Here is a 24,419-nt window from a genome sequence, read left to right on the forward strand (position 1 = left end):
TTTGGATTGTAACATTATTCTCTCTGACAGAGCTTGAGATTTTAGCTTTTAAATCCTAAACAGAGCACATTGTATTTTTTAACTGTACAGCAGCAAACTATCACTACAAATCAGGAGCATTAGGTCAATTTTATACCATGTTACAGTCAAGGTGTCCAGCTAAATCCTAGACGCATCCCCAATCAACAATAGCATCGCAAGTGAAGATCTGTTCTTTAAAAAGAGTCCAGTCCCAACGACAATTGGTGTATTGTCTATTCTTAGCCATAATAATATGGTATACCGAATTGGCAGCAGACAGCAAGACCTCTCTTCTCTTTATTGGGCAGGTGATGGACAGTTTTTCCTCTTTTGTTTACTTGCCGGCTGGAATTTAGAGCCAAATGAGATTGAAACACTATGAAATCGGAGGCAAGCACAGATAAACATCTTGCTTATACTATTAGCCCCTGGAGCATACCCTGAAAGTATTTCTGTTACTTCCCCTATGTCTTCAGCTGTTCTCACTGGTTCAACCCTCGGCCTAAGATCTCCAAGAGCAGATGCCTCAAATTAAAAGATAACCAGACCTGAATCTTGTACTTGATCCCCAAGACCAATTTCAATTGTATTCAGAAGATCTAGAGTGTCTGGAGGCTCTTTTCATACAAGGTGATAATGATGTCAGCAGGGATAATCTACTTCCTCGTTTGCATTCTAATCATGGTCTGTCCATTGACCAGCAGGATGCTGGTGAGTTAGGCACTCAGTGAGTTAGGCTTTCTGGGGGGGCCCTTGGAATTTCCGGGTATCACCTCAATCGCTCAGCCGACTCACTAATTGTTATCAAAGAGCAGCAGAGGCTCTTGAGGGTGGAGTGAACACTGAAAAAAGGATACAGGCAAACCTGGTTAGTACACTCTGTTGTAGGTCTGTCCGCACTAGGGTCATACTGAGGCGACCATCTCTGAGAGTCCACCGGATTTCCAGATGGGGTCCACAAACCACTTTTGAACATGAACTTGATTGGCCAAGGAATATGGAGAAAGTGGATTATTCACTCAAAACCCATCCAACAACAAGGTCTCTGGGTTGCCAATATTGTTGTATTAGACCATGCAACTGTCTCAACCTATACATCAGCAGTATATATGTCTTTACTGAGTAAGAGATTCTGCAGGGAAAGACCATTGCAGTCCCCATCTCTATGTATATGGAAATATTGTTTCTAAATATTTATTTTGTAAGTGGTTATAAAATAGTCCTTAAAATTGCATCACCCCTTTCTGGATATAGGCCCTCTTAGTAAAACTTAATGCCTTCAGCATCTTGGAACTGAAGGAATCTACACGTGAGATGTTAGTGGTGTGAAGTAAACTTTTTATTCAGGCCTTTCTATTTTAAAAGTTACAGATAAAAATCCTGGATTCATATAAATGGAGGTCAGTGTGACTGCGGTAGATGTCCTTTGCTCCGAAAATAAAGATGCCTGGAATTGACCTGCAGTGTCAAAATATACAAGCTTAAGTTGGTACTTTCTGCCCTTTGCCGGTCAAACAAAACAATTTAACAACTTAGAAAAATCCATCTTTACCTAGAAAGGCAGGGATGAAGTTAATTCATCAGTCTAACTTTGTTCACTGCCCCTACTTGCCTGTTTTCACTTAGTGAGATTGATTATTGAGTTATTTAGAGGTATAGCTAGCACTGGTACAGTTTCCGTTCTGGCTTTTATCTTATTCTAGGAAGTAGGAAAAATCTTAGAAGAACTCATAGTCAAACAGATGCAATAACTTTTGGGTCCATTGCGCCTTCAGCAATTCAGTGGGATATATCTAGACCCGAACACCTGCCATAAGTGTCCATAAGTGTGAATATTGTAGCACTGTCCTATTGACTTTTTTCTATAACTTCTAAATATCATATAATGAGCAATATTAAAAGTGTCCCACATGAGTCATCACTGTCCTGTATCACAAACAAAGACATCACCATAAGTGGATCAGTCTCCTGTGCCTCCTACTCATAATCAATTGAATCTGTCTCCAGCAATTTTATTGGAACTCATTGCCATGAATGTCTCATTAATGTATATTGTTCCTCCCTTTAGCTTTCATTCATAACTGCTGCCTTACATACTCAAACAAAATGCTCTCTCTCATAGCTTTACTTTTCTAACCCGCATCAGGGCAATCCGTGTACCATCCAAATGTGTTTTAGGACCCAGTACAGAAACATTTGTCCTTCAGTTCTAATTTTTTTGTGCCGTACCGTTCATCTCCAGCGCTGATTCCAGCTTGGTCAGTCTTTACATATTTAATATTACAATTAAGTCAATTGGTCTGGCCTTGACAGGCTAGTGCGATGGTTAATTTCTTTTTTTATTTTTATTATTGCAAGAATGTGCTACTAAAAGAAAACATTTGGCCACCTAAACAGACCATCATATGTTGGTATTAACTAATCTCAATAAAAAAAAAACATTCACTGATGTGGCCATTTTACTAGCGATTTCTGAATTTTGACAGGAAAGCTCAGAGCAGGAGAAATGCAAATTTTGCTTCCAGAGAAGGTCCCAAGCCGGCCAGATACTTTTTGCTCTTTCCCTAGTAGAGATTTATACTTTCAGACTTAGTCACTTCTTTGGTGTTCAAATTCTTCCAACGGGGCAAGGCTGCATTGAAAGTTTCAAAAGGTGAAGAAGTTCCTGGGTTGCTATTAAAGGTACTGCCTGGAGTCCAAGAAGGACAGCTTCCTCAAGACCACATCCAGTGGTTTCCAATGGCGTGGAACCCTCTTCGGCCACAGCCTGCTTCCTTGCCCCACTGAGGAGTTTTTACTTCTTTCCCAGAGACTAAACCCAAAGGTAAAAACTTTCATCACAATGAACCTAGTCCTTGCCTCTGACCCGTGCTTCATCGTAGTCGAACTTCACCTTTACCATTGTCCCAGTAAAACGCAACCAGATGAACCTGGGTTGTGCTTAACATGTTTTGTTGCTGCAATGTCGACTTGGCAAGTGCCTGAACTCAGAATCTAAAGATGCATCTTTTAGTAAGGATGGTTTTTACATTCTTTGTTTGAAAATATCACTTTTAGAAAGTAGGTATTTTCTTGCTTAGCCATCCTGTGTGCCTCTGCTGGTTTCTGTATTGAATGCCTGACTTTGGAGTGACAAGGGCTAGGGCTGTGCATTCACTGTAGATAGCCACTGGGAGGGGATGGTGGGGGGGGGGGGGGGGGGGGGGTTGAGGTGTGTTCCTGGATGAGTCAGGGCTGGGCTGAATAGACCTGGGCTGCATTTAGATTAGGGGGAGGAGATTTCCTTTCACATGAATGGGCCTGGTCTGCCCTACACAATGCCGTCTCCGCCTCCTGCTGAGAGAGGACAGAACTTGTTTGGACTGAGCACAGAGCCTCTCTGACACCAGAGAACGAAGAGAAATGGACTATAAATGTTGGGGCCCAGACCCCAGAACTTTAAATTACTTCTGGAATACAAGAGGAACCTCTGCCAAGGAGAAAAGCTGGAAAAGAAGTACTGCCACTTTTCTGTGTGCTGTTTGGGGTTGACCTGCAGTGTCTGTTCTGACATGGAGAGGATAAAGTCTTTGCTGTGTCTCCTGCTTGAGAAAAATCTCCAAGGGCTTGAAGTAAAGTGTGCCTCCTGTTCTGAAATCTCAGGGACATCAAGGCTTCACTACCACCTTCCATGAGCGTAAGGAACTGACGCTTCATCTTCCCTGCAGCTCTTTTTGTTTGTAAGGTTTACATTTTGGTTACTATATTGTGGATTTTTGTCGCTTTGGTCTTGTTTGGTTTAGATAAAGATTACTTATTCTTCTAAACTGGTGCGGTGTCCATTAGTAGTGTTTTCACTGTTTTACTGTATGCTTGCCACACTGCCTCTGAGATAAGCCTGTCTGCTCATGCCATGCTACCAATGGAGTGAGCAGGGGTTATTTTAGAAGTGTATCTCCCTTACCCTGACTAGGAAGAAGGGTCCCTTCTTGGACAAAAGTGCAAACAATTGCCAACTAGAGACCCCCATTTAAAGATGCTGTCCTTGGTCTAGGTCCTATGAGCCTTGAACTTGAGAAATTGGTTAGCATCCCTGGACCTTCAGGAATCTACTTTCACTGTCCAATTCTGTCTGCCCACAGGTGCCTTTTGAGGTTTACAGTGGGAACCCGCACTATCAATTAGTAGTCCCACCATTCAGACTGATGACCACCCCATGGGTCTTTACAAAAGTGCTGGCAGTCGTGGCAGCTTCACTGTGACAGTAGTCCTTGGTGCTAAGGACCATCTCTAGCAGACTATTACTCTCCTCTAACACCTGGACTTTACATCACTGTCCAAAAGTGTTACTGCTCTCTCACACAGAGAAGGAACAAAATTGTGGCGGTGCTCAACATATAAAGGCCTTCCATCCTACTCACAGTGGGCAGTGGGTGGGGGGTGGATAGCAGGTGGGGAAGGGTGCCATCAATCTCTGTCACGGCTTTAACCCTCGATGACACAGAGCATATAAAGGTGTTGACCTTGTGCTTGAAGTAAATTCCTCTTTTTACAAGCCCTTTGACATGAAACCGGAGCTTCACAGCTTCGATTTTTAACTTCTTCTGAAGCTTATTCTCCAAACAAATTTCCTAATAATGTGCTGGTATGGTGCTCCACCCAGCTGCCCCTGTCCTAAATAACAATGTTTTAACCGTGTTGCACATGTCACAATCAGATATCTGTATTTGATCCAAATGACATCTGTCTCAGTTGACTTGGCACCAAAAATGACTTAAGATATGTGGCAAGTGCTCCCTGATGCATCCTAGGGCCATCAAGAAGCGGAACCTAAATTGTATGTCACAGAATTCAAGAAATGAAGTTGGTCCTGCTCAGAGTTTTTAAAGTCATTACTATTCACCTTTTTCAGATACGTCTAGCACTAGGTTGAGGAGAAAACATAAAAAGTTCAAAAGGGACTCTTCACCTTCTTGATGCTCCCATTACAGAAAGAGGTCTCATGTGGTGTGCTAAAGGCCTTGAAGTATTTGATATCTCACTAGGGTCAGAGTCCAGTGCCGACTTACTTCATGTGCGCTCCTTTGAAGCCTCTTCATAGTTCTACCCTGAAACTTTTGGTTCCTAAAACCGGGTTCCTCATTGGAATGTCTTCTGCGCTTCAAGTCAGCAAGCTGCAGGTATTGTCAGTGCAGTCCAGTCATTGTCAGAGCAGCTTCCATACACTGCCTTCTTTCCTTACATGCTTTTACTTAAAACCAGGCATGGCCCGTGCAGGTAAGGGTGGTGGGGTGGGGGGAGTCGACAGACGTCGATGAGGTAAAGTTACATTTAAAAAAAAGAAAAACACTTATCGTGCAACTCTTACTATGCGGTGAGCGCAAGGTAAGTGTTTTTTTTTCTTTTATTTAACTTTACCACATCGTTGTCTGTCGATGTTCCCCCTACCCTACTCCGGACCGGATCTCCAGCGAACAGCAGCTCTGTTCAAAAGAAACTCCAAAGACAGACTCTGAGCCTGCTGAGGATGAAGAAATTCGACGCTTGGAAACACCACTGCACCCGAAGCTTACTGAGGTGCACTTACATCCTCGAGCCCTCTAACCTACCTGCCCTGCTGTTGGTTCCTCCTGGAAGACTTCCTGGACTGAGCCTGCGGCCAAAACCCAAAGCCAGCAACATCCATACAATTGCATTGGGTCCCGACCCCTCATAAGCACCCTGCACCTGTCCTTCCTAGTGCCGCTGGTGGTGTGGACTTGGTGCTGACTTGGGACCCTCTTCGCCCTAACCTTAACCTTAGGAGCTTGGCTCCTGAGACCGAGTGGCCTACCCGTGAGCAGTCCCCAACGAGGTGCATCCCAGCTCCATTAGGTAACATTGGCATCCTACACTCTGCACCCGGCTGCCCTAGTGCCGCTGGTGGTGTAATTCGAATGCTTATCCCCCAAAACTGTCACTTGTAAGACGTTTACTTACCTGCAAACCGATATTGATTTTTTTCCAATAAGAATCCATGTTATGAGATTTTGAGCATAAAATGTTCGAAGTGTTGAAGTGTTTGTAAGGGAAACCAGAAACTATAACTTAAACAAAGAAAAGTCCTACTTACCTTGTATTGTGAGATCCTTAGGTATCGAGGCATACCACCACCAATATTCAAAGTAAAACAAAAGTAATTGAAAAGTATTCTGAAAATAATTACTGTGTAATTCAAACTGTGTTTTTAAAGTGATACCAACCTGTAACAACTGCCAATTCATCCTCAATTGCTTTTCTGTGTAAAAGTTTACAATTGAAAGTATATTTGCCAACCTGTGCCCAGCCCTGCTTGGTTCTAGAAATAAAATACAAGTATACCTTTTTTGTACTTAACCCAATTAGTCTGGATTCAGTCTCTGAGTGTGTGCATCAGTCTTGATTGAGTGAATACAATAAATGCTTAACACACCCTCTGGATAAGCCTAACTGATTGCCCACACTACCACAAAGAGACCTGTTAGTACTTACCCAATTTAACCCCTGCTATACCTCTGGGGACTCCCTGGACTCAGTGCACACTATACATTTCTTTGATAAAGTTTATACAGAGCGAGCTTCCTACAGTGATGTCACTCTTTCATGTAAGGCAGGCCATCGTTTTCCTCGTGTTCTTCTCTCTGCCATATCCCTCAAATCAAGAGAAGAGGATACACCAAGTTTGATCTATTGCTGGCTCTTTCTTGCTTCTCTGATAGCACTGAGTAATACTGGGTGCAAAATCAACTGTTCATTCTATTCACCTGTGAAAAGAAAGGGAAGATAAAAAACTGACCTTATAAAGATTGATTGTTCTTTACATTAACCGGTTATGCTTTGGCTAAAAGCGACCCTTCTGAGGGATGTTGGGTTCGTTTAGCTAAGACAAAAGCCATGGCTACAGCCCTTGCATGGGAAGCATCTGTTTTGGACATCTGCCAGGCAGACACATGGGCATCCATCAATGCTTAAAGTCACAAGTCCACAGAGAAGGTTATTTTGCTCGCTTTGTCCTGCAGGGCTTCCTGGAGTAATGTCCACTCCCTAGACTACCCCCTTGAAACGGCTGTGGTTTGGTATTGATGCCAATGTGAGGAATATGTTGGTAGGTGTATAGTGAATAAGTTACTTAGTTCAGAAATGCTCTTGTGGCTACTCTATCCAGTGGAAGATTTCTCACCATCCTTTCTACTTCCTGTTATGTGGAGCATACTTTTAGGTTTCATTAAATTTCCAAATGAGATATTCCACATTGTCAATGATTCCAGTCTATCTGGCACCTTCTATGTCAAGGGGCACGAAAAGACCAATTAGCATACTAATTTTAGCATGCAGGGGTGACACCTTTATGTAGAGACATGTCATCATGTACGCAGGCGGGGCAGATTCATGACGAAAACCAATGATGCCGCCTGCCAGAGTACCGGAGCTGTTGCAAGAGTTTCTGGATCCAGTCTGGCTTATGGGGAATTGTAAAGGTGAGGAATCTGCAGTTCGGTTATCCAGAGTTTGTGGATGCTCCTGGGAGTGCCTAAGAAAATAGGCAAAATATAGCTACATTTTGAGGTTTTTGGGAAATATAGCTAAAAAGTGCTCCACATTAAAGTGCCTGGTTCTTTTTCTTAAAAGCTGCATCAATGAATGGTTTTGCTGTGCTAAAGTCACCATCATGCGAGCTTTCAGGAACATACTCATCTGAATAAAAGCCTATTTTTTTACCTCAGTTTTGGCAGTTTTCAAAGAGGTTTTCCCATTTTTCCCATTTGTAGTACTCTCAACCAACTTCAAGTTTGTGGTAGAAACTTGGGTAAAAACCAAGTTGTAATTGAGGAAAGCTATAGATTTCTGAAAAGTAGACAAAATTCTTAATTAAGCAAAGAGTCATATGTGTACATTTCTCAAGGTTTTCCCAAAGAAACTAACTGTTAAAATAAATAAATACTGAAAATGAAAAGTAAAAAACAGCCATTTGTGACAGTATTTACATCACTAACTTTTTGTCGCAATGGCCTATTTACAAAAGCAATATACCATTGCGTCCTCTGGACCCTTCTGTTTGCTGGGATATATAAGATTTGTAGGTTTTCCAAGAACCCAAAGTATCCAAAACCAACAACTGAGCTGCACCGCACAATGTTTTATCATTGTCTACCAAGTAAAGACCAATTCATATGATGAATATGTAGAGTGAAAAATAGATATCAAGACATCTATGTAGTTCTGAAATGGGCACAAGATATGGAGCTTAGTAGCAGTGGTTATTTGTACAGCTCTGAATTTGTGGGTACCCTTACTTACATATGATTTTAGACTATATTTTTCAAAATGTCTCCTTTTTAACACATTGGTTTACATTTGGAAGGCACAAATGCAGCGACATCCAAATGGTAATAACAAATGTTGTCTATACTCCCACATGTCTTCCGATAAAAATGGTACCTCACTTGTGGTCAGGCCTAGTGCCCATGACAGGAAACGGGCCAAAACACAACATGGACTCATCAAATAATTTTCCCACTGAAACTGACCCATTTTTCCATTGTGGTTAGCTGTGGGTTTGGGACCTTAGCTCCGACTGCACCTAGGGAAGTGTTGTAAGGTTAATTCCTCTCTTCTTTCTTTACATCAATGCTCTCCCTTCTGTTCAGCCTGCATGGCTGGAGAATGCTGGATGATGTCATGGAATGTTGGTGTGTGGACTTGTGGAGAGGGTCAGTTGGAGATGTGAGGCTGAGCAGAAGGAGGATGCTCCTGGTGGGGCTACTATTCAAGCTTAGACTAATACTTACCATCTTACTACAGTTTACCATCTATCTACTACTTGGAACTTACAATAAAGTACATTTTGGAACCTACCACCTTGTCTAAAATTTGGACTTCTTTATCTAGTACATTTTGGCGACGAGGATGGGATCTTTGGCGCGTAGGGGTGCCTGAGACGTCAGGTTTACTTATGTTGTACATGCTTTGCTTTCTCTTCTTCTTTCCTTTGCCTGTGACTTCATGTGTGCACATTTTCTGGGCACAGGTTTTGTTTTGCCTTCCTTTGTGAGAAATGGAGATTTGCTTCTATTTTATTTCAGTATGCATTTATTGCTGTTATATTATTGCATTGAATTTTATGTGATTGCATTATTGCACTGTATTGCATTTTGTTATCGCATTATTGCATTTTCTTTATATGTATTATCACGTTCAGATAATACTCCTTTCCATCTGTTTCTCTGCTTCTTATTCTCGTATTGTTTTTTGTTGTGAAGAAAAAGTGTTTGATGTAAACCGGCAGTCCAAGCACAAAGATGTAACTCCCAGTACTTTTGAATGACACGGATGAAACTGACAGGTGCTGAGAGGAAATGTTGAACATCACCGGAAGATGCATACACACACTGAACCCAGGAAAACAGGGAAAGAAATGCCAACAGCATGGAGTGAAGAGAAAGAACGTCATACCTGCCAACTTGCAGGGGAGGGCTGATGTGCAAACGTGTTAGAAAAATCTCCGTTTGTGGTACTTGCGCTTCATGTGCGCAATACATGGTGAAAGAACTTCTTCCTGCCAAACAAAAGAAATGGCGACACACAATAGACATGCTTGCAGGTTGGCTCTCTGTGTGTGCGTGTGCCCACGGGCTTGCGCACAGCTGAATGTGGATGACGAAGACAAGGCCACGACTGGTACAGGCAAGAGTTGAGAGAACGCGCTCACTTTCAAGATTTAAATGATGCATGACAGTTGCCACCGGCCTCAATGTAGGGAAATCAACACCCTAAAGAAAAAATATATACTGCACATTGCTCACCATGTCGGTCTCCTCTCAAACAGCAGGCACAGAGACTCAGTGAGAGATGCACTAACACGGAGACAGACTGAATCACAAACACGCAGATCTCTGGAATCTGAATACCCTGATGTGACATGACCAGAGTTTTCCCTTTCATGCAACGTTGAAGAAATGATAACAGCAGCTCCACGTCCCACTGAGAAAGAAAAAAGTGATGCCACATAATGACTAAAAGTCACTGTCACTTTCAAGAATGACTTTTTTGAATTTCTTGAAGCAGGTGGCTGCACAAAGTTCACGAATGTTATTGAAAGTCCAAATACTTGTAGAAACAGGGAAATACTGTTGAAACCCTTCTAAGCAAGGTGTCAAATTGGAAATGACACTTAGGTATATGTAAAACACTGGTGGTTGAAAGTCAGATTTCTTCAGCATACAGCTGTCAAGTGTATACAGCTGTCAAGTGAAAGTAGGACAAAACTCACCAGGCTTGAATGAAGAAGAAACTGGCAGGCTGGGGTCGAAGCTGACTGATGTGAAAATGTCACTGGTGGGGCTCGGGCTGCCAGTTTCCTTAGTAAGTACTAGAATATTCATGTAGATGCTTCAAGCGTGAAATACGTATGTTGTAGTTACTTTAGTGGATTCTTTAGTTGCAGTTTCAATGTTCTTTGTATAAAAAAATTCAAAATTTGTAGGTTCAAGAGTCCAATCGTCACCAAAGTTCCAAGTTCCAAGTAGTAGATAGATGGTAAATTGTAGTAAGATGGTAAGTATTAGTCTAAGCTTGAATAGTAGCCCCACCATGAGCATCCTCCTTCTGCTCAGCCTCACATCTCCAACTGACCCTCTCCACAAGTCCACACACCAACATTCCATGACATCATCCAACATTCCCCAGCCATGCAGACTGAACAGAAGGGAGAGCATTGAAGTAAAGAAAGAAGAGAGGAATTAACCTTACAACAGGAAGCCTAGCAAACCTATACACTTTTGAAAATTAGACATTTGGGGAATTCAGGATGGGGTGACTTGCTTGGCTCTGATCAGGGTTTTTTACCCAGAATTCCTTGCAAACCTCAAACCTTGACTAAAAAACACATGTTTGAGGCATATGAGCTGTAGATCATATACTTGTGCATAGATCGCCATCTGGTGTTGGGCTCGGATGTTTGCACTTTGTTTTTGTCTTCGGGGAAGTCTTTGTAGTCACGAGATAGGTGACTCGTCCTTATGGTGATAGTGCGCATGTGCATCGACTCAATCTCCAGATTGTTTTTTACCGCCTTGGGGTTTGGATGTGATTTGCTGCGCTTTGGGTCTGTGTCATTCTCTAACCCCCTTCGACGCGCAATCCCTCACCACTCGACGGTATTGTCTCGATCGCATTTCCATTTTGACACGCATCTTCAAAAAATATAAACTCATCAACCTAGATCTACGACACAGGCCGTTGGGCCTATCTTCGCCGACCATGCCAGCAGTCAATGGAAAGGACTCCTTATAAAAAATGCCCTGTGTGTGGTGCTTAGTTCCCACACACGGACTTACACCAGGTTTGTAATCTCTGCCTCTCCCCAGAGCACGAGGACAAGAACTGCTAGTCCTGTGCATCTTTCAGGTCGCAGAAAACCATCCATGACCATCTGGCTTGACGTCACGAAATGTCCTGTGGAAGCAGCTCGATTACGGTCATCTTCGGAGCAGATCCCAATGGACAGCCAAAACAAGCAGCTGATGAAGGAGAGGTATCCGTCTCCGAAGCCGACGACTCTGTCATCAAAGACGAGACAGTCACCCCAGCTTAGCGGTCCATGAGTACTGAGATCCCTCTCCTAACCAAACCCAAACAAAAGGCTCCGGGAACACCTTCGCCCTCTGACTCAGGTTGACAGTGGCAACACATTTCAGACGCCCCGCCCTCTAGCCCGGCTATGAAACCGAAAGGAAAGCCTTCCGGCTCAGGCTCGGGCCAACCTCATTCCGGTGCCGACAAGTCACCTTCGGCACCGAAGCCCAAAACCAAAGATGTGCGACTGCCTTCTTCATCAGCACAGAAAACCGCCTCGACGCCAATGCCCTTGGCGTCAAAATAAACAGAGGACAAGCATTCGGAGCTGGAACAGGTTAAACAAAAACCTTCGGAGCGGAGAAAGATCTCGGAGCCACAAACTCCTATAGTGAAAGCTAAAGAGTCCTAGACCCCGCAGAAAGCTTCAGCGACAAAGTCATAAGAACATTCTGACCCTAAGTCTTTGGCACCGAAAAAGAACACTGTACCCAAACAACAGTCTGTACCAGATTTTTCAGATCCAAAGCAAAAAACACTACTCATTGACCCAGAAACCGGTAAGGTTTGTCGTCGCCAAGCCTCCTAAAAAGAGGAAACTGGACACTTCAGAACACTCTGAAATACCCATTAAACAGAAGGAAATGGGCACTAATACTTCTCCACCTCCCTCTCCTTCTCCAGCTGATCCTAATTTGTTAATTTCTCCAGCACATTCCCCACAACATGCATTTTCACCTCAACCACAGGATGATGAAGATGATTTTACTGTTTGGGATGGGAACTGAGATCCAGATAGGGATGATGACGCACATACCATCCCACACGTGCAACTAATTAATAGGGCTGCTCAATACCACGGGGTACAGTTACACTCTGATCCCTTAGAGCATGGGTACTCACAAACTTTCTCTCAGGGGCCACATTTACAGTGCGGTTTGTGGCCAAGGGCCGCACCGGTGGGGGCGGGGTCAGTGAGAGAGGGGGGCAGGGCTAGACCAAAAAACTGACCATGAGGTTGAACACAGGCTCCTGCAACAGACGTCTTCGTCCTCTAAGCCACAAGACCCGGCATACACACATCTCTCTCTCTCTCTATCTCTTTCACTCTCTCTCTCTGTCTCCCTCCCACTCTTTATCTATCTCTCCCTCCCTCCCTCTATCTATCTCTCCCTCCCACCCTCTCTGTCTCACTCCCTCTGTCTCCCTCTGTCTCACTCACTCTGTCTCCCGCTCCCTCTGTCTGTCGCCCTCTATCTGTCACCCTCTGTCTGTCTCCCTCTGTCTGTCACCCTCTGTCTGTCTCCCCTGACTCCCTCCCTCTGTCTCCCTCCCTCGCCCTCCTTTTCTCTCCCTCTGTCTCCCTCTCCCTCGCTCTGTCTAGGCCACAGCAGCTGACACGTCAGTAGAAGGTGAAGAAAGGGATGACTCATTAGATAAGCATCCAGATGCAAATAAGATAAAGTTGGAGATAAAAGAGAAGAAAGAGCGAAAGAGAAAGTGGACAAAGATGAGATCCAGAAGATGCAGATATTGATTTGCCTTCCCCAAAGTTGCCATCAAAAGGCTGATCCAATCTATCACAGGCTGTTCAGTCTCTCAGAATGTGGTCATCGCAATGTCTGGTATCTCCAAGGTCTTTGTGGGAGAAGTCGTGGAGGAAGCCCTGGACGTTTGTGAGAAGTGGGGAGAGACACCGTCGCTGCAGCCCAAGCACATGCAAGAAGCCGTCCGCAGGTTGAAGGCTCGGGGACAGATCCAAACTCCAAATATAAGAAAATGCTCTTCAATTAAAAAGTGGATTGGCGAGCATCTTCAGAGGATACCATGCCTGTGATAAAGAAAACAACCTGCAAAGACATATAGAGACTGCCTGCTCTGGTGTCACCTGAGGGCCGTCCTCTTAGTGTGGAAGAGGTGTACTGATCTAGATAACGGCAAACTCGGGTGTTGAGCACAAATTGGAAAGGTTTGCATTGTCACAGACAGCAATGACAGGAGGTCTAAGAGGATGAGTTCAGCCGTATACATCATACCCGACAATGATGCACTACTCACTCCTTTACCTCCTGGCATTTTTTTTTGTCATCCTCATCCTTTGGCACCATTAACAGTTCAAACAGAACCCGCTCCGTTGGCACAATGAGATGGGAATGAATCAGAATTGAACATTTTCGCACTGACTTATATTAAACTATTGTTCAAGAACTTATTATTTTGATGTCTTTAAAATAAATATAAAGATCCTGTTAAAAGAGCTCTTTGCTGCACACATCAAATCACCACCTCCCTGAGAGTAGGTTTAGAAGGACAGCCCTGCCGTCAGCCAGGGGCAAGCAAGCTTCTGTATGTGAGCACCATAAACCTGTGTGCCAGGCCAAAGCCCTGCAGGAAATATATATGCCACATACAGGCATTCAACACCCATTGAGTTCAAAGTGCTTTGCCTCCACCCACCCCCCACGCCTCTCGTGTGTGGCAGCCCGGGATGAGACAGCTTCCCAGGCGCGCACATAGCCGCACCTGAGTACTTCACAGGTCTTTAAAAGACCATTTATATGCTAACGAGGCTTTGTTGTATTTCACCTCTTCTGCCTTCAACCTTAACCAGTTTGTTGAACTCCCAGTTTATTTCCCTCTACCAGACTCAGTGGCTGAATGGGCTCTTCACATGTTAGACGTTAAAAGAGTAATACTCTACTATATTGAAAGAACAAAATCCTTTAGAAAGACTAAACAATTCTTTGTGACTTTCTCCCTACCTCATAAGGGTAATCCCATTTCAAAAGCGGGGATTGCAAGGTGGATTGTTAAATGCATCCAAGTATGCTATCTTAAATCCAAACGCACATGAACCATTCCCCTAGATGACATCTGCAAAGCAGCAACTTGGTCTACACCGCACACTTTCACAAAACATTATTTTGTAGATGTGCAAGCTAAACAACAAGTTAGTGTGGGCCAGGCTGTATTAAGAACACTTTTTCAAACCACTGCAACAGATACAGGTAGCCACCGCTAAGGAGATAACTGCTGTATAGTCTATGCACAAGTATATGATCTACAGCTCATATGCCTCGAACCCCTTGACTAAAAAAACACATTTTCCTCTGTGATGGAAAGTTCTGGAATCTGCAGAGAGCCACGCATTTTCTTACACATAACATTCCTCCAACCTTCCAACCAGCATTCATCCAACCTTCAACCTAGCATTCCTCTGTGTCTCCCTCTAAAAATGGTACCTCACTTGTTTGGTAGGCCTAGTGCCAGTGACACGAAATGTCCCAAAATACAACATGGATGCATCACATTTTCCCACTGAAAACTGGCCCTTTTTTTTGCAAAGTGGGTAGCTAAGTATTTTGGGCCCTAGCTCAACCAGCTCCTAGGGAAACCCAGCAAACTGACACATTTTTAAAATCAAGATACCAAGGTGAATACAGGGTGGGATGACTTGCATGGCTCTCTCACTAGGTCAAACTGTCACCTTTCTGTGTTCTATGCTCTGCCTCACCTCTCTAAGGAGGAGAAGAGACGCCATCATCTGATAGAGACTACTAGCCGCAGATTCCTTTACGTAGAATTATCCCCAGGCGTGAGACTGGATCCGGAAACTTTTCTGCCACAGCATCCCTGCGTCGTGCCGGGGTGACATCACGCGACCCCGCCCTGGCGTCGTCTGCGTATGTGACGTCATCGAGGTCACATAAGACCCGCCCCGGCGCGCCTACGTCAGTTTTTTTCCTTTTCCGCGTGCAACACGGATCAGGTCCTTGCTACCGGCCTGTGTAGGGCACTTTTTCCTCCATTTCTTTTTGGTGGAACAGTGTTCGAATGCCCTCGGGCTTCAAAACTTGCACGTTTTGTGGGCGTCTCATGTCGGCGACGAACCCGCACCTCATTTGTATGTGGTGTTTGGGGGAGGATCACGGCTCCACTGATTGCGCGGCCTGCCAACAGTTGAAGCAGAAGTCGTGGCGGGAGCGCCCGATGAAACTTATATCAGCTCGTTTCTCCAGGTCGACGTCCTCCCCTCGGTGTGCTTCGGTGGACAGCTTCAGATACAGCCGTGGTCGTCGTCCTCGCCCTTCTCCAATGTCACGTGAGTGTCGCTCCCCGGTGGGTAAGTGTCGCAGTTTGTCCCCGGGGGCTGGTTTCCGGCCTACCAGGGACGTGGACTCTCCACGGGTGATGCGGCCCCACGTGTCGTCCTATCCACCGTTTCCCGGTGTTGGGGCGTCGAGAGTCAAAATGGAGACATACGTGGCGGCCTCGCTGGTGTCTCCTCCTCCTTCCCCTCCTGGGTCGTCAGCGGATCCCTCGCCCTGTGCAGGGCCCTCCACGGTGCCACTGGTGGCTCCGGCGCCGACTGGTTAGGATCCAGGCTTGGAGGATGTGGTGCTGTTGGGGTGCGGCTCCTCCGGGGCACCTCCTTCGAGCCACGGCATCTCTGCCTCGCTGCAAACTCCCGCGGGAGTCCCTGTGGTGTTGCGGGAGGTCGCCGGGGCTCGGTTCGCATTCCCAAGCCCTTCTCGGTCCTTTGACAAGGTGGTCCTGTCTAAGCCTGAGGTGACGCCGCTACGGCGCCGACAGCAACTGGACCGTGTGGAGCCACAGGAGTCGGAGGACCCTCCTCGTCTCACTCTGGGTCGAAGCCGGAAGAGGACCCCTCGTCCGTCTCCGGGCCCCTCTCATCCCTCCCCACAGGCGTCTGCCTCGCCGGAAGTTGAATCATCCCTGGCACCTCCTCATGGGTTACCAAGCAATCTGCACCTCATTCTGGGCCGCGGCTGGCGAAGGGCTTCGTGGCACTCCCCAGGCCTGTCTCGTTCACACCAACCAGGTGGCTGCCTCAGCGGGGGTCGGGTCTGCGTCATTCTGGCGCTGCCCCTGGCCCGGTTCGGCTCCACCCCAGTCTCCGATCGATCTCCGGTGCGGGGTGACTTGGAGGAACCTTGTCCGGTGAGGCCAGATGGTGCCGATTTCCTGCCTCAGGCAGTGGACTCTGTGGCTCCGCGCAGGGGCCGTACCGCGGATTCGTCTTCGGACGCTCCTTCTGCTCCAGACGGTCCTTCTTCTCCGGAGGCAGCCTGTATATTGGTGTTGTCCTCCCCGGAGACTTGTCGCCGTGTGGTGTCTTTTTCACCAGCGTCGAAGGGCGGCTCCCAACCCTTCCTGAGGCAGAGGTGTTCGTCGGAAGAGTGGCAGGTCCCTCATTCTTCGGCTCCTTCTGACTTCCAGGTCTGGCCCTTGCCCGTCCCGCTCGGCCTCGGGGACGGCCGCCTTAGTTTGCAGCCATCGCCCACGGAGGAGCTGCTTTCTTCACCGCGGGGCCCCTACGGAGGCGGGCGCGGCCTTTGCTCATGCAGTGTCCACGGCTGTGGGCATCTTGCGCATGGGTGACTCGGTGGCTCACTTTTCGGCAGACCATCTATTGGAGGTCCTCCACCAGGGCTGTGGTGGGAGGGAAATCTTACTTCCCTTTGAAGGTTCGCTCCTTTCTTCCTTGACGGGGGCTTGGAGGTGTCTTGCCTCGGGGGACCCAGTGCCTCAACATTTTCTGCACCGGCACCTCCCAGCGCCGCGTGACCCTGCGTGTCTTTCCCTTCACTCCTTGGCCGCCAGCCCCCTTTTGTGTACTGCTTTTCCCTCCTTGCTCCCACTGTTGACTCCGCTGTTCGAGAGGCCCACTGGCTGGACTCTTGGGGGCTCAACATGTTCGCCTCGACCAGCGCTGCCCTGCGGGCCCTTAACACCTTGTGTGTGCTGGATAGGGCCTCCTCCTCTTTGTGGGACTTGGCTGAGTCTCTGGGATCCGCAGTGTCCCAAGGGACTGGTCAGGTGGACTTACGGCATTATGCTTTGGATGACCAGGAGCTTGCGGCGTTTATTCTCCGCTCCACTCTGGACATCTCAGAGGTGCTGGGCCTGGCCATGGCTTCCTCAGTCGCTCTCCTTCGCCATGCTTGGCTTTGGGACGGAGTGGTCCCTGAGAATATTCGGGAGCCACTCATCGACCTTCTGCTTGAAGGCAGCCTGTTGTTTCATGGCCAGGCCGATTCCCCCATCCAAAGGTTCTTGGCAGAGTTCCGTCGTCCTCCGCCTTATCCTCCTCCTTCGTCCCCTCCTCAGTGACTCCTGGGTTGGGTTGATTCTGGGCCTTCTTAGGCCGGTTGTTCTGGCTGTGGAGTGTGTGTTCTGGCCATTTGCGCCCTTCCTTGGGACTTTGGCATTGTTGGCTGCTGGACGGCCCTTTTGTTGCTTCTGTGTGTTCTGCCAGAGTTGTTGTGCAGACTTTGCCCTGAGATTAAGCCTTCTGCTTTGCTTGGGCTGCTTGTCAAACCTCCCGCGGGGGTGTTTTTTTCCCCGTGGCTCTTTTGTTTTTCCTCTGCTGCGGAAGTTCTTCCAAAGAGGGTTCCCATATCTTGGGACTTAACTTACCCTATGTGGGGTAATGGGTGCGGTCATAATGCTTGCGCTCTGCTAGGGGGTTCTGGTCACCTTCGGGTGCCTGTTCTCCATGGTGTTTATGTAGGTTGCTTTTGCTTCCTGAGGCCGTGTGCGCGGCCACTCATAGTGGTGTGCCCGGGCATCTCCTCTCCCTGCTCCTGCCCTGGGATGATCCTGTGTTTTCCCTTGCCGGGCGCTGCCTACTCGGCCTTCCTGGCGCCTCGGGCTGTTCTTCTTGCTTCTGGTGGCTTTTGACTGCCGGCGCTGTTCTGGCTGGCAGGTTGCTCTCCATCTGGAGTGGGTTCGCCTTCTTTTCCCTCGTTTCCTTGGGTCCTCCAGGCTTCTCCTTCCGCCCTTCCTGTCTTGGCATGGGGCGGCAGCTGGTTTGCCTTGGGGGGGTGGGGAGGGAGTGTGGTGCTTCGGCCTCTCCAACCCTGCCCTTGGTTCCTCTGCTGTGAGTGTACGGGCCTCTTCAGCCTTCTTCTCCCTCCTACATCCTTTTGGAGTTGGTGCGGTTCTGCTTGTAGGGGTTCCCATTGCCTGGCAGGGACGAGGTTCTACCTGGTCCACAGATCTGGTCCCCTGTGGGGGACCTCTGTTCTGTATTGGCTGGTGGGGTCCTTTCGCAGACCCTCCTTCCCAGCGGGTATTGCTAGGGTATCTATTCTACATGAAGGAATCTGCGGCTAGTAGTCTCTATCAGATGTACGAGTTACTTACCTTCGGTAACAATGTATCTGCTAGAGACGATTCTAGCCGCAGATTCCTACACAGCCTGCCCTTCCTTCCCTATTCTGCGAGGACCCTTGGGTTGGTCTTCGGTACTCGCCTCCCGGTGGGGGGCTGTGTTTCCTGTGAGTGCCTTCTTTGTTCTTGACGGGTAGCTTCGTCTCGGGGCGGTTCATTCCTCCTTTGGTTCTTTGGAGGATGTGGGTCCGGTGCTCCGGTGCCCTGCTGCTCTGGCTACTCCAGGGTTGGTGGGGATTGCTTTCCATCCCGGTCCTCCCTCCCCTCCCTGCCTTCCATTGCTATCCTCTGATTAAGGGTCATCTGGCCATGTCTTTCCCTTTTCCCTTGTGGGTGGTTGCCCTCTATGTTGGGGTGGCTTGGAGGTTTGTTGTCCCTGTCTGTCTTGGGACTGGTTCCCTTCCTTGCTCAGTATAGGGGTGGTAGGTTTACTCCGTGTACCATGACTTTTACTCATGTTCCTTGCCTCAGGGGCACAGGGGCGGGATGCTGTCTATGTGCTGGCAGGGTGGCTGCGCAGGGCTCTGCTTGTTCTTTATTCTTTCCCTGCCTTTGTTCTTTCCCTGCCTTTGGGGTCTGTGGTGTTGACACTACTCTGGTGGTGTTGTTAGTCACTGTTTCTTTCCCAAAAAAATTCTGCTCTTCGCACACTGTTCCCATGCTTCCACAGTTTTTTATCTGGTGGATCCGCGTTGTGGTGCGGAAAAGTTCTCCGAAGAAAGCTGACATAGGTGCGCCGGGGCGGGTCTTATGTGACCTCGCTAACGTGACGTACGCAGACGACGCCTGGGCGGAGTAGCATGATGTCGCCCCGTCCCCGGCGCGCAGGGATGCTGTGGCAGAAAAGTTTCCGGATCCAGTCTCACGCCTGGGGATAATTCTACGTGAAGGAATTTGCGGCTAGAATCGTCTCTACCAGATACATCGTTACCGAAGGTATGTAACTCGTACATTTGGACCCCAAGAGAGTGCTGAGCTTCTAAATAGAAGATACATACAAAAGGACCTGGATTCCAACTTTTCAATTTATCGAAAACCACACTATATTCTTTTAATGGTTAGGCTATTTTAATCAGCCATTCTGTTTTTATTTTTAGATATTTTCTCGGAATAGGAAAAAAATTCTCGATACTCAGAACCACATACAATTAATACAAACAAAACATTAAATCAAAATATATACATACATTTCAACCAACATTAATTAGACATCAAAAACATAAAATATACATCAATTGCTTCAATATTTGATTTAAGAGAAATACGCTACTCGACATATTTCATCCCCATGAGTAGCATGACTTAATTTTGCCTATTTGTAAAGGACCACAATAACCCAATTTGTTATAAATACAAATAATCAATTTATATAATTTAATTGATTCCTGCATTACAACATGTCAAAACATGCCTACGCATTTCCAGCACCGTAAATGTTCTTCACGGGCTTTCCTCAGGGCTTCTTACTACTGGCAAGATGGGTAATCTTCTCGAAGCTTCTTAATCTATGGAGCTTTTCGGACAATAGACAATGTCGGCGACAACCTCAAAAGACAGCTTTTTTTGGACAGCGGTGGAATTCCAAATAAATTGTGTAGTTAGGGACCAATTGTGGGAGGCAACTCTTCACTCGCTTAATCTAGCATCGCGGACCCGACTGTCAACTTCATGCGGTCGGTCCTTGGATTTAGTCAAGACGCTCCACGCGCCCGTCCCCGCACTCTCACTCCTCCGTATCAGCTTCTAAATAGATCATACTTAAGCACACCAGTTGGATGATCAGCTCTTTGTGGGGTTTGCTGTTCTGAAAAAAGGGAAAATCTGTGCAGAAGAGACCCATTGCCCGCTGGAGTGTGCTCTGCATTAAGATCTGCTGCGCCCTGGTTAAAATGCAGCCTCCAGAAGAACTTCTTGCTCATTCTACCCAGGACAAAGCTGCTCCTATAGTGCTACATGCAGGGCGCTGTGTAAGACATATGGCAAACTTATGGCAAACAGCTATGTGGGCTTCCCTCCATACATTCACGAAGCATTATTGTCTGCACGGCCAGGTTCTCCGAGAGGGGCCCTTTGCCCGCACGGTTATGCAGGAGTTTCTGGTTTGAGTCCTTTCCACAGACCCCCCTTCAAATAGGTACTGCTTTGGTATCTATTCAAAAGGAGAGAATTCTGGGCTAGAAGTTTTTTTCAGAAGAACAAGTTACTTACCTTCGGCACTGCATTTTCTTGTTGTAAAAACTCTAGCCGCAGATGTCTCACTGACCCCTCCTTTCCCTCTCCCATTCCGTGATTGGCTCACCACTGTCAAACACTTCAGGAGATGGCCGAGTTGGTGATGAGTAGCCTCCTGGATCATATGCATAGACCCTTAATGCATTCGGTTTAAGGGCCAGGATGACGCTAAACAGATTTAGCTTTTTGAACTGGATATGGGAGACTCTAGGGTAGATAATAGGCATGTCTCTCTGTGTTCTACTGGCTTTTCCGGTGACATCCAAGTGAACCTATTAAACGTGCTGTTCTATGGTTCATATATTTTGAAGGATAAGTCTAACTCGCCACTGGAGCACTTCAAACGGAGCTGTAGCACAGTGCATACACTGGGCTAGGCTTTCTCAGAATGCTAATTCCACGCACAATATTGGAAGATCTGAGGGTTTTAGAGAGACCCCCTTAACTGTCACAAAGGCCCTTGAAGCCAGTTCAACAGCCTTAACAGTTTTATTTTTAGCTACTTCAGGATCTGTGATGGTGGAAAAGGCAAGCGCAATCAGCTGTTCCAATCCTCCACTTCTTCTCCAACTTCAAATCCCCTTTTGTTTGCTAATCGGGTAAACTTGAGTGTCCTGGAAGGGGGACGCATGTTTCATTTTGTGGCAATCTGGCCCATTGTCGGCCTTATACATGGACTCCTTTCTTCATGTCTTCTTTTGTGATTATCTCTCCGTGCTGGTTTTTTACTTATCGGTTGAGAGTCATCTATGCCTGGCCCTTAGCACTTATTAACAATTCCCACAGAGTGGACAGATGGTTCTCTCACTCAGTACCTTCTCATGTCAACTAATTACGTATTTTTCGTTTTTCTTTATTTTTCCTCTTTTCTTTAGCTCCTGTTGACCTTTATCATTGGTATTATTTCTGAGGCACATTCATTCATGTCCTGATGTTGATCCCATGATTGTTTAGGATTTGAAACATTGTCGACCACAGTACCTAGACTCAATTTCTAATTGTTGATATTGTACACTTGAGCATTGGGACATCAGAATTGTGACCATAACCATTGTATTATAATTTTGCCACACCTGTAGTACTGAGTTTATGAAGTCCAAATTGACTACCGTTTCTGTTTGTTTGTTCCAACACTATTCTTTGAATTTTAATGCCTAAGACATATGTATGAGTCGTCCATTGGACAACAAATATAGGTTTCATTGTATTCCTATCTATATATGAATAGGTAATTGTTGTGTTTGAGGGTCTGTGTTCCTTTATAAATACATATACCCCTGGTCCCTCTTTACCCATGGGTTTCCCTTGTTGTATATAAACATGATTATTGAGTGGGACAATTTGAGTGTCTTTGATCAGCCCTCATAATTTTTGGACAACGCCTTTTTTTGTCCCTCCACAGATTTGTTTATTTCAGTCATTGGTAATGCTTTGGGTCTTGGTGTGCTCAGGAACACTCTGATACACTCAAGGCACACTTGTGATGATTTGTGGTTTATACTTTTGGCCTGGAAGAGCCGTGTCTTGGGCTCTCTAAAAGGTTATTTGTCAGGTTTTTTCGTTTGTCTTAATGTGTAGTGCCACCCTTCTTTCTGTCTTTAAATCTTCTGTGTTTATCATACTCCAGTGGAACCTTAATCTGATTCTGCCATTTTTTATGTGTTTTCTATTTCATGTAAGTCAATTAGTAATCCTACCAACATTATTTCCATTTCTCTACACCTTACAATGGTGTAATAGGGACTGCTTCACTTTGACCCTAATTGGATTCTGAACTTCTACAATGACAGAACTTGCTAACTTTCCGCTCTTCCTGGGCAAGTCCATCCAGAAGAGGATGATTTCCCACTCTTTTGTCCTCTGCATTAAGTTGTGCTATGCTCTAGCCAAGAACGAGCCACCTCCAGGCATTAGAGTGAATTCCACCAGGGAGAAAGCTGCTTTGTCCAAGGAAGTTCAATTTCTGAACATCTGTTGGGCTGCAACTTGGGTTTCAGTCCCCTCCTTTACAGATCACTGCTGCCTTCATTGTCAGGCCCACCCGGTTGGTCTTTTTGCCAGTGCCTTACTGAAAAACGTTTTTGTGTAATCTTTTCCTCAGTCTCCTGAGGGGGTATTATGGGAGTATTAATTCAAGAAGAGGAATATGTAGGTAGAATTATTTATCAGAAGAAAAAGGTTACTGATCTTTAACAATTGTATGGGGCGATACGTTACTACCTAAATATTCCTTACCTCCACCCCAACTCAGGAATGATCTTCTGAAAGTCATTGATAAGGTCCCAATTTAGTTATTTTGTATGCGCTGCCCTAATTCAGTCAATTTGCAATCATTCTCTTAGCCACCTAAAACGTTACATCAGACACACAAAAGGTGGTAGGTGGAATGCTTACAGTTTGTCTAACCACTGGCAAACACCTGGGGTACCATTCCACCCATTGTTTTTTTGGCCACCATACCACCTCACATTCAACCTAGCCATTTGCAAATCAGCCTTATCCCTGCTCCAAAAAGAACAATCCAGATCGATTTGCCAAGCCCGACGTATTGCAAGCATTCACCCCATCACCTTTTGTGTGTTTGATCTCATGCTTTAAGTGTGCAAGGGAATTCCCAGTTCAGGGCAGTTTGCTCACTTTGCCACTGAAACCAAGCTAAAACTGACTGAAGAGGCCCAATCAAGATGAAACTGGTCTTAGGTTGCTTGTGTTCCGATTCGGGAAGGACTTGACTAGGCTGGACTGTTCCTATTGGAGCAGGACCTAGACTGATTTGCATATGTTGGGTCTAATCTGAGGTGGCATGATGGGCAAAATAACAATGGTATGCAATGCCACCATTAGTGATTGTTAGTGGTTAGACTTATTGCAAGCATTTTGTCCATCACCTTTTGTGTACATGATTGATAAGGCATCTACCAGAAAGATCATTACCTGAGATAAGTAACTTCTTCGTTTGCCTGGAGCGGAGTCTGTCTTTGAAGCCAAGTATTGTGGTTTGTGAATGTGAAACTCTCATGAAATCAATCAACTGTGAATCTGTACCATAAATGTCTGCATTTCCAGATACTTCTTGAATGGCATTAGGTTCACAAATTACCTGCATGACAATCTGCTTCATTGCCAACATCATTTTATCTCTCTAGGATTACATGTTCGCTTCTACACATGCTGCTGATGCTTCATCTCGGGTGGCACAACAGATATTTTTCCCTTATTTTCCTCCCACCGAGTACGAGATATTCATGAGCCTGTGTTATGTTACAGGAGCGGAAGACTGTTTTAAAGCCTATTTTTAAAGAATTGGGAGTTAGAACTTGTAGGACGGCAATTATATTTTGTTTAGGAGGTGTCAATATTCATATTATACACCATTTTGTTCAGTTCATCTTTATAGT

General features: G+C 46.0%; 1 protein-coding gene across 6 annotated transcripts in view; it reads left to right on the plus strand.

The window, feature by feature from the left end:
- ATP8A1 (ATPase phospholipid transporting 8A1) overlaps nt 1–24,419 on the plus strand; it is a 1,103,292-nt gene that overhangs the window by 791,166 nt on the left and 287,707 nt on the right. The window lies entirely within an intron of this gene.

Source organism: Lissotriton helveticus, chromosome 2_2 (genome assembly GCF_964261635.1).
Source record: "Lissotriton helveticus chromosome 2_2, aLisHel1.1, whole genome shotgun sequence".
Taxonomy (NCBI): Eukaryota; Metazoa; Chordata; class Amphibia; order Caudata; family Salamandridae; genus Lissotriton; species Lissotriton helveticus.